Genomic DNA, 10,966 nt, shown 5'->3' on the forward strand with positions numbered 1-10,966 from the left:
AAGGAATCAAATAAAACTACCAATAAAATAAGGGTTTGGCAATTTTCAGGTCTTGTTGCGTAACTCTTTGCTTGGGAAGAAATGTTCAAAAATCAACAAAAGGAGGAAAAACAGGATGTTAAAAATCACTTTTATTATGTTTTTAGAAGTTTATTGCCAGACTTTTTCTGCCAAAAAATAACATGCCTCCTCCCTCCAATCTACACAATTTGGGGTTTGCTGGGAATTTTGTGGGATTTTTTTTTTTTTTTTTTTTTTGGAATAAAACCTAAGTTCCCACCAAGTTCATTTTCAAAAAGAATGTCCCAGAAATGAACAAATGTACAGGGAATGAGCCTCTTGGATGGAAAACTGGTCCTGCTATCCCCGCCATGAGTGACACATCCCATAAAGCTCTGGCCCAGAGACTAACACCTACCAGGACCGGTGCTCACACAGTGATTGCAGGTCTCCTGCTAAAGGTCTCTGTCCCCCGGTCTGGGATGCAAAATGACACCAGATCATGAAGATGGGGGAAGGGCCCAGAACCAGAAGCCAAACAAAGCTGGGATCCAGTCCTAGACTCCCCAAATGCTAGTGGTGTGACCTCTCTGAGTCCTCCTGTCCTCATCTGTGAACTGAGCACTAAAATCCCCTCTGGCCTGATTGGCAGGAGGGCTACAGGAGATGTGCGTATACTGCTCAGCACTGTGTCTGGAAGTAGTAGCTTAGGCCCTTCCACATGGGAAAAGACTGGATCGAGCCAATGACTGTCAGGAGCAGAGAGGAAAGAAGCAAGACCGAGGGCTGAGCAGGGTGGTTAAGAGAGCCTGGAGGGTCCGTGAGGGAGAGGAAGGGAAGAAGGAGGAAAATCAGGGAGAAAGGACTCAACTGTTCCGGAAGCACCAATTTCCCTATATTAATTTCTTTTGTGCTTAAAACCTAGTCTGGATTTTATTTCTTGCACAAAGGATATACTACCCTTCCCAGCCCCAAAGTCTGCCTTTAAATTAAGCACCACCCTTTCAAGCATTAAAAGCATAGCCAAGGAGTTATATATTATTATTACTGAGCGATGGCAATGTTTTGACTTTGGGAACATTTTTTCCTCTCCTCAATTTTTCATTCCCATTGCCCCATCTCCCCGATCTGAAGAGTTCAGCCATTCCTTCCTCTTGCCTTTAGAGATGGGAATTGAAAACAGAAAGTACAGAATGGTGGAATTTCAAACCCCGAGCCAGTGGTTCTACCAGTGCAACATCGGAGTCACCCGGGTGTCCTTGTTAGAAAGGCAAATTCTTGGGCCCCACCCAGACCCAGCAGTCTGTGTCCTAACAAGCCCTCAGGTGATCTGGGTGCAGGCAACCTTTGAAAAACATCTTGGTCTTGGCCTTTGGTGGACTGAAGTGCACCGACAGGCAGCAGACGTAGGAGATAACATCAAGAGTAAAAGCAAAACTCCTCACCTAGATTAGCAAAGTATTCCCCAGACTGAGGGAGATGGAAGGGAGGTAGGTGATGAGAGAGAGGTGGGGTGGGCCATGAGGACAGAACTGAATCTGAATAAGCCCTATACTTTTTGCCACAGAGCTATGCCACTTGCCTTCTGGCAGGTGTCTGGTGAGGACTTTCCTTTGACAGCAACCAGTCTTTCTCCATTGCCTGACGGGCATGAGAAATTGTTGGGTTTCTGTCCTCTCAATTCCATATGCATTAGCCCTCCTTGCAACATGCTTGAATGTTCATCAGCCTTTGAGCAGGGGGTGGCATGGGAGGTAGTGGAGAGAGAGTAAGCCTTGCATTTGATCTTGAGGGCAAGGGAACGGAAGGAGCACAAGTTTGCTCCCGAGCCAGGGCAAGCGTAACACCTCAGTGAAAATCACCACTTGTGTTGGAAATCCATTGGCATTGAGTATCCATTCCTACCTCTTCCTGGGGTGCCTTTCTGTGTTTCAGAGGCTGGAAAGCTTAAAACCCCATTTCCCAGACTCCTTTGTATTTGTGGATGTGCAACTTCCTGATTGTGCAAGTCTCAGAAGAGGCAGAGGCCATCGGCTATCTTTTGTTGGCCTGCTGGTCAAGTTTCCTGATTCCAGCTTCCACACTGCCTGAGTACAGCAACTGCAGTGTATTCATGGGCTCAGTAGTTCCAGCAGCAGCCTCCGGATCCTTCACCCTCCTAATATGGGTAGAGGCCGTAGCTCCTGGGGAAGAGGGGGTGCGAGTCAATTCTTTGGTTTTCAGGTGGACATTCCAGAAGGCCTCAGGCTAGATGACTGTTCCTTCAGTATTTCCATCTGTTTCATAAGCATCAACTTTCCTGTATTAATTTCCCTTGTGCTTACAACCAATTTTTTTTTTAAGTTTATTTATTGAGAAAGCAGGGCAGGGGCAGAGAGCAGGACAGAGAATCCCAAACATGCTCCGTGCTGTCAGCGCAGACCCCAATGTGGGGCTCAAACCCACAAACCGGGAGATCAAGACCTGAGCCAAAATCAAGAGTCGGCCATTTAACTACTGAAGCTACCCAGGTGCCCCAAGTTAGAACCTGTTCTTTTTTTTTTTTTAATGTTTATTTATTTTTGAAGGAGAGAGAGACAGTGTGAGCGGGGGAAGAGCAGAAAGAGAGAGAGAGAGAGAGAGAGAGAGAGAGAGACAGAATCAGAAGCAGGCTCCAGGCTCTGAGCTGTCAGCACAGAGCCTGACGTGGGGCTCGAACTCACAGACTGCGAGATCATGACCTGAGCCGAAGTCGGATGCTCAACCGACTGAGCCACCCAGGCACCCCTAGAACCTTTTCTTAAACTAAGAACATACCATTCCTAAAAAGAAAGAAAAAGTCTGCCTTTGCATTTAACTGGAGAGTCAGGACCGTTGAACAGAAATGCTTATGATTCCAGAAAACCATGCCATGTGCCAAAGGAGCAGTGTGGACAATGCATGTCTCCAATGCTCAGAGGTGACAGCACTCGCCATCCCAACACTGGTTAGGCTTTCGGGCAAGAGGGAACTCGAAGGAAATGTCTCCAAGACCGAGCCACATGCTTCCTGGCTGATGTTCCTGTTTCACTTGGCCTCGGTCATTGCCTTGCTCTCTGCTGCCCCATTTCCTCCTCCATACCTTCTCTTGTGTAATGTCGTTCACAGGGAGCTCCCACCCCTTTGTCCTAAATATCAAGCCCCTTTCTCCTTTTTTTTCTTTTTTTACCAGCATGAGTCTTGTTTCAGAGTATGCATGTGTCTGTATGTTTCAAAGAAGTGTATAGTTTGTAGGAAGAGTGACCAAGTGGACGTCATTTATTCCAGAGTTGAGAGCCCCTGTTGACTGCTAAAGCATTATCTTGTGTGCGTGAGGACTCTCGAGAATTGCTGTTATTTGTTAGGGAAGCTTCGAGGGCCAGCTTCTGCCATCCAAGGTGGTTCCTGAGGCTGAACTTGGACATGTCTGTTGTTGTCTTTGCCCAACAAGAAGTTGATGACCTATGTCCACAAAGAACAGAAATTTGAAGCAAACCTGTCCAAGCCTGAAGAGCCAACCTGGGACTGACTGTCCCTAGAAGAAGCACTTTCTATATGAAGACTTGGCAGGCAGGGCTTGCTTTAGGATGTTAGTAAGCCCACGTTTCTCCAAGCTCCATAAGCCATGGGTACATCTACAGACACGGGTCTCCTAATCCCCTCTTCTAGCTGGAGACTCACGTGTTTTTCACATGGTTCTCTCACCAGCTATGCTCTCACTAAATTGCCGCACAGAGGCCTCAGCTCCTACTCAGGAAGCTCCTGTCCCTGGTTGGCAGTGTTTCAGTCTCCTTTTGGTGAGATCAGAGCAATATTTCCTTTTTGTTCCAAGTGTCCCTCCTGAAGCCAGAGAAATATGGGCCTGTGTTAGTCAAGGTTCTCCAGAAAACAGAATAGGGTATACATATATATAAAGAAATCTATTTTCAGGAGTATGCTCATGCCATTGTGGAGGCTTGGCAAGTCCAAAATCTGAAGGGGGAAGCAGGCAGGTTGGAGACTCAGGAAACAGTTGCAGTTGGAGTGTAAAGGTTCTGCCAGCAAGCCAGGAAGAGCCAATGTTGCAAATGAAGGCAGTCTCCTGGCAGAATTCCCTCTTACTCAGAGGAGGGTCAGCCTTTTGTTCTATTCAGGCCTTCAACTGCTTGGATGAGGCCCACCCACATTATGGAAGGCAATCTGCTTTATTCACAGCCCACTGATTTAATGTAAATCTGATCCAAAAACACCCTCACAGAAACATCCAGAAAAGGCTTAACTAACTCTCCGGGCACTGTGGCCTCTCCAAATTGACACATAAAATGTAACCAACAGAAGGCCTTGTTACTAAGTGATGGGAGAATTGTCTCATGTTCTTGTGCTCTACAGTCACTTCACTACAGATGCCCCCCCCTCCCCCACCAGCATCGCCATCCTCCCAATCTGGTATGGTTTCCCTTGGGGATCAGGGATGGGGCAGTGAAGTGGAAGAAGGGTGCTGGGCTGGAAGTTAGTTAGAAAAATGCTGGGCTCAAAATGAGCTCTTCTCAAGAATCCCCAGTCTGTATGTCCAGGCCAAGCAAGAGAACTCTTTTTTCCCTCAGGATTCCTTCCATAGTAACATTCCACCTCCAGGTCAGGAGAAGACATTTTTTCCAGCCTGTACCAATACCTTCCTCTGGAGCTCAGGTCCAGCCAACCACTGTCTCTCCAAGGAGCCGAATCTCCAGCTGGTCATCTCCACTAGCCCCCAGCCCATCTCCAGAACTTCCTGAATCCATGTTTGTGGTTGAGTTGAGCCATAGTGACATCAGTCATGTTATTGTTGATCAAAAACAAGGGTAAGCTGTAACCAAGGCCTTTGTGGTTTTTGACTTAACTGTTGCTCACTAACTGTAATACAACTATAAAAAGGCCCCAAATAGAAACTGTGTATACAGTAAGGGTAGACAGGATAAGAGCCTAGACTCTTCTCCTTTAGTGACAGAAGGTGGTTTGTCTCCTTCACTGGAACAAATTCAAGTACACACCCAGCGCAGTGTTGCCTGTGCATTTAAAAATAGCCTCTTTATTGAGATAAAATCCACATTGTATACAATTCACACATTTAAAATGTATGACTCAATGGTTTTTAGTATATTCATAGAGTTGTGTAACCATCACCACAAACAACTTTAGAGCATTTGATCACTCCCCAAAGAAACACCATATCCATAAAAAACCACTCTAATTTCCCCACCCCAAACTCCCCAGACCCTAGCCAATCACTAATCTACTTTCTGTCTTCTGTCCACATTTACGTGTTCCGGACACTTCATATAAATGGAGTCATAAAACATGTGCTTCTGACTCATTTTTATAAAGGTAAAATAAGCTTAGATGTTGTCATGACAACAAGATAACCAGACGAAGCATTCACTTCCAAGGGATATTGGTCACACTGCTCAGCTTAGTGAATTCGGTGGAAAAAGCATCTATGCAGTAAGAAAGACAGAAAGCCTGGATTTTAGCAACACCAAGCATGTAGAAATTCTGGATTCTATGTAAATTTGACTTACAATTCAAAGAATTCCCAAGAGGCTTTTAGTGGAGGAGGCACAAGAGCGCATTCAACAGTCTGGAAGGCCAGGAGGCAAATTTCCTGGAGTCCCGCTGCACCTTTAGGATGTGTCTCTTGGGAAAGTTCCTCCCTTACCACTCACAGCTGTCTTCCCAAGGGGAATCAAGTGAGTATCAGACAGGCATTTTTTTTTTAAAGTGTTTATTTTTTACTTTTGAGACAGAGAATCCCAAGCCGGCTCCGCGCTGTCAGCACACAGCCTGACCCGGGCTTGAACCCACGAACCACGAGATCATGAGCTGAGCCGAAACCAACGAAATTAAGAGTTGGGCATCCAACTGACTGAGCCACCCAGCCACCCCAAACAGGCATTTTATTTTATTTCTATGTCTTGGTTGAATAAGAGCAAGACACAGAGGGTACAGCGTCAAACGTGCACTTTGGTGGAGGCAGAGGGTTGGGGGGTGGGGGACATAGCATCAGAGTCTAAGTCCAGGACCAAGGATCCAGAAGTGCTGTCTTGCAGTGCTGTGCATTTGGCGGGTTATAAGCCAGAAAATGCCAAGAATGAAAGCCAGCACTTTGAAATGGTGTGACAAGCTAGCTTTTTAAAACAAAGAGAAGGGGCTCTTGGGTGGCTCAATCAGTTAAGTGTCAGACTCTTGGTTTCCACTCAAGTCATGATATGACCTGTTTGTGAGTTCGAGCCCTGAATCGGGCTCCTCCTGGCTGACAGTTTGGAGCCTGCTTGGGATTCTCTCTCTACACCCCTCCCCTGCTTGCATGCGCTCTCTCTCTCTCTTTCTCAAAATAAATAAATAAACTTTAAAAAAATAAAAATAAAACAAAGAGAAGATGAATTGGCCAGTTCTCAGACTCTCTCTGGGCCTTGGGGTATGGTTTTGCTTTCTCAGACTTTGGGAATTATTAAATGGTGCTTAAAAATTTTTAATGTTTATTTTTGAGAGAGAGAGAGACAGACAGACAGAACATGAGCAAAGAAGGGGCAGAGAGAGAGGGAGACACAGAATCTGAAGCAGGCTCCAGGCTCTGAGCTGTCAGCACAGATCCTGACACAGGGATCAAACTCATGAACCATGAGATCATGACCTGAGCCGATGTGTGATGCTTAACTAACTGAGCCACCCAGGTGCCCCGGGCATTATTAAATGTTGCTTAAAAATAAATGTACATGAGAGCTAAGGATGTTTTGGGCAGTACGTGATGTGTTTCAAGGGCCCACATTAGTGACAAAGCTGACTGAAGACTTTACAGTGTGGAGGTCACTGAAGGCTGGCCCACTGGGGAAAGGTACTCCCAGATGAGTGGACTTGAGCTGGAAGGGAAAGAGTGACCCAGCTGACATAACAGCCATGATCGAGGTGAGAGAGAAGGGGAGGAGGGTGCAGAGTGGCCCTGGCTGTGGCTTTTTCCAAGCACTGCTTGGAAGTCAGATTCCCTCTCAGTAAAGTATTCCAGTGACGCCTAAGCTTTGTGCACAAGTGCTGGCGACAAAAAGGCCATGACTGCTCCCTTCTTTTTCCTGCAGGTTCATACATAGCTCAGGTGGTTTCACAGCCCCCCTGAGAAAGTGCCAGATTGCTTTCTCTGATAGCTCACATGCTTGGTCAGAGAGGGCTGAAGAAAACTAACCGCTCAGTCTAGCTAGTCAATGAAACCGGCAGACTAATAAGGGCACAGCTTGGAACACGGTCATTCCTATATATACTGCTTTATACTGTTTTATAATCTCTTGTGATCGCCTTATCTCCCCATCTGCATTTTAATCCTAAAGGTAGGGAATGTGCTTTTGCCTTTTATGCTGTCATTCAATGTGCCTGGCACACAGAGAACAAGACACTCATTTTAGGCTGGTGATTTGAAGCAGGGAAGCCACACACAGGCAGGCAATGGCAAGATGAGAGGGAAGGAGCAAAAATTCCAACAAACCTAAAAATCAGCTTGAAACCCATTCCAAGACCTAAAAGTGTTTTAGAAATGAATCCCGGGGCACCTGGGGGGCTCAGTCGGTTAAGCATCTGACTTCGGCTCGGGTCATGATCTCGTGGTCCATGAGTTCAAGCCCCGCATCAGGCTCTGTGCTGACAGCTCAGAGCATGGAGCCTGCTTTGGATTCTGTGTTTCCCTCTCACTCTGCCCCTCCCCGGCTTTGTGCTCTCTCTCTCTCTCTCTCTCTCTCTCTCTCTCTCCCTCTCTCTCTCAAAAATAAACATAAAAAAAAAAATAGAAATGAATCCTGTGAAATACACTGCACATTTCAGTGAACTAAAGCAAGGTCACAGTTTTAGGACAAATTTACATTCTAATAAATCATGTGTGTAATTCCTTGAAACAGTCTAGAATATTTCCTTTTTATTGAGTGGGTGCAAAGATGTTAAATAAAGTTGAAAGACCAGGAATTAAAATACTAAAGGCCTCTGTTGACGAAGAGTTTTCTCCTTCTGGAAAGAAAAGAAAAATCCCCAAACTTCATGCTGCCTTCCAAAGTCTTCAGCCAAAGAAAACAACATAAGCCTAAGTTGGATTAACTCAGATGAGTACAAAACAGTGAGCATGTTCAGATGTGGGTGATTATGACACATGGAAAAATTAGTATCTGCCCAGGAGAGAAGGTTGGGTGCTAGGACCCAGCGTCAGGAGGTTTGTTGGTCATCAGTCCTTGAACTATGAAAGCAAAAAAAAAATGTAAGATACATCTAAAATCAAAACTAGAAAATAGGGGTGCCTGGGTGACTCAGTTGGTTAAGCATCTGACTCTGAATTTTGGCTCAGGTCATGATCAGGGTTTGCGAGCTCTGTACTGGCAATGCAGAGTCTCCTTGGGATCCTCTCTCCCCCTCTCTCTCTGCCCCTCCCCTGCTGTCTCTCGCATTCTCTGTCTCTCTCAAAATAAATACATTAAAAAAAAACCTGGAAAATAGAAATTGGGGCATGGAGGTGGGGAAGTTGGGTGAAGTAGGTGAAGGGGCTTAAGAGTACACGTATCATGATGAGCACTGACTCATGTATAGAACTGTTGCATCACTGTATTGTACACTTGAAGCTAATAGAACTCTACTAGAATTAACTATACTAGAATTAAAATTTAAAACTTAATGAAGAAAATTTTAATTAAAAATAAAAAGAAATTGGGGCATGGAAATACTGACCTTAGGAAATTTAATGTTTAAGTTGCTCCTTCCCCAGGCATCGGTGCCCCTAATAGCCTGGCCAGTTTTCAGTCAGTGGCTCATCAAGGAGGTCCAAGAAAATGATCAGGAAGCTATTAAAATAGATGCCAGGGCCCAACTTGGCCCTATTGAATCTGGGGCAAAGTTTTTGATATTGAGTATTTAAAAAAACTTTTTTTTAAGTTTATTTATTTTGAGAGAGAGGGAGCGAGCATGTGCAAGCTGGGGGGGGGGTGGTGGCAGAGAGAGCGAGGGAGAAAGAGAATCTGAGGCAGGCTCCTCACTGCCAGTGCTGAGCCCGATGAGGGGCTCAAACCCACGAACTGTGAGATCATAACCTAAGGTGAAATCAAGAATCGGATGCTTTAGGAATGCAAGCTGGTGCAGCCACTCTGGAAAACAGTATGGAGGTTCCTCAAAAAACTAAAAATGGAACTACCCTACGACTCAGCAATTGCACTACTAGGCATTTATCCAAGGGATACAGGTGTGCTGTTTCCAAGGGACACATGCACCCCCATGTTTATAGCAGCACTATCAACAATAGCCAAAGTATGGAAAGAGACCAAATGTCCCTTGATGGATGAATGGATAAAGAAGATGTGGTGTATATATATATATATATATATATATATATATATATATGTATAATGGAGTATTACTCGGCGGTCAAAAAGAATGAAATCTTGCCATTTGCAACTACGTGGATGGAACTGGAGGGTATTATGCTAAGTGAAATGAATCAGTCAGAGAAAGACAAAAATCATATGACTTCACTCATATGAGGACTTTAAGAGACAAACCAGATGAACATAAGGGAAGGGAAACAAAAATAATATAAAAACAGGGAGGGGGACAAAACAGAAGAGACTCGTAAATATGGAGAACAAACTGAGGGTTACTGGAGGGATTGTGGGAGGGGGGATGGGCTAAATGGGTGAGGGGCACTAAGGAATCTACTCCTGAAATCATTGTTGCACTATATGCTAACTAATTTGGATGTAAATTAAAAAAAATAAAAAATTAAATTAAAAAAAGAAAAAAATCATATGGCAATTTAAATGCCATCTGATGTATTTACAAGCGTATGTAAATTTTCATTTTTAAATGTCAGTGTTGATAAAATGTTGGAACTTTTGCAACTATTTAAATTTATGATGAGTTTAATCAAAAACGTTTTACGGAATAGTTCATCAAAAATAAAAACCAATGTTCATGATTAAAAAAAAAAAATCAGATGCTTAACCAACTGAGACACCCAGGTGCCCTGATATTGAGTATTTTTTAAAAAGCAGGGGATTCTGATATCATTGGGTCTGTAGGTCACATCTTGAAGACACACGGAAGCCCTACCCCCAGTGTGATAATATTTGGAGATACCACCTTTAGGAGATTAGGTTTAAGTGAGACCCTGAGGAAGGGGCCTTCATGGTGGGATTAGAGAAAGACACGGGGGCCGCTCTCTCTCCACAAGTGAGAACACAGCTGGTGGCTGCTGTCTGAGAGCAACGAAGAGGGCTGTCATCAGGAACCGAAATGGAAGACACCTTGATCTTGGACTTCCCAGCCTCCAGAACTAGAAGCAATAAATGTCTGTTGTTTACACCACCCTGTCTGTGGCATTTTGTTATGACGACGGGAGCTGACTAAGACAACTCTGAAGTAGATATACGAAGCTGACCGCCTCTGTCATGTCGGGAAAGCTGTAGCCACCAGGACGCAGAGACTTTTTCAGATAGTTTCAGGTCATATTTTCCACACAAGTTCAAACCTGTATTAGGTCAGGTTCTGGGACACTTGGGTGTAGATGCTGGATAAAGTTCTCAGTCATTGTGTGGGACTGGATTCCACGAAGATATACTCTTCCCCAAAACTGTCCTAGACAGACAGCTTATTACTTTCTGCGGCTAATAGCAGGCTTTTCTCCTTATACTTCATTTGAGTGCAGTTTTTTTTTCCCAATGTTTTATTTATTTTTGAGAGAGAGAGAGAAAGAGAGAGACAGTGTGAGCAGGGGAGGGGCAGAGAGAGGGAGACACAGAATGTGAAGCAGGCTCCAGGCTCTGAGCTGTCAGCACAGAGCCCTATGAGGGGCTTGAACTCACATGCCGTGAGGTCATGACCTGAGCTGAAGTTGGACACTTAACCAACTGAGCCACCCAGGCGCCCCTGTGTACAGGTTTTCTTTGCCACTAGACCATGAGATTCAAGGAGGCAATATCTTGACTGACCCATTTTG

The 10,966-nt window shown here is 44.8% G+C and overlaps 1 long non-coding RNA gene across 1 annotated transcript; it reads right to left on the bottom strand.

Annotated features, from left to right (window-relative positions):
- Positions 1-3,258: 3,258 nt before the first annotated feature.
- Positions 3,259-4,850, bottom strand: LOC109497426. Its single transcript, XR_002153618.2, has 2 exons — positions 4,649-4,850; positions 3,259-3,837 (listed from the first exon to the last, which is right to left on the bottom strand). It is a non-coding gene; the product is annotated as an uncharacterized LOC109497426 (long non-coding RNA).
- Positions 4,851-10,966: the final 6,116 nt, after the last annotated feature.

This window comes from Felis catus, chromosome A2 (assembly GCF_018350175.1).
Source record: "Felis catus isolate Fca126 chromosome A2, F.catus_Fca126_mat1.0, whole genome shotgun sequence".
NCBI lineage: Eukaryota > Metazoa > Chordata > Mammalia > Carnivora > Felidae > Felis > Felis catus.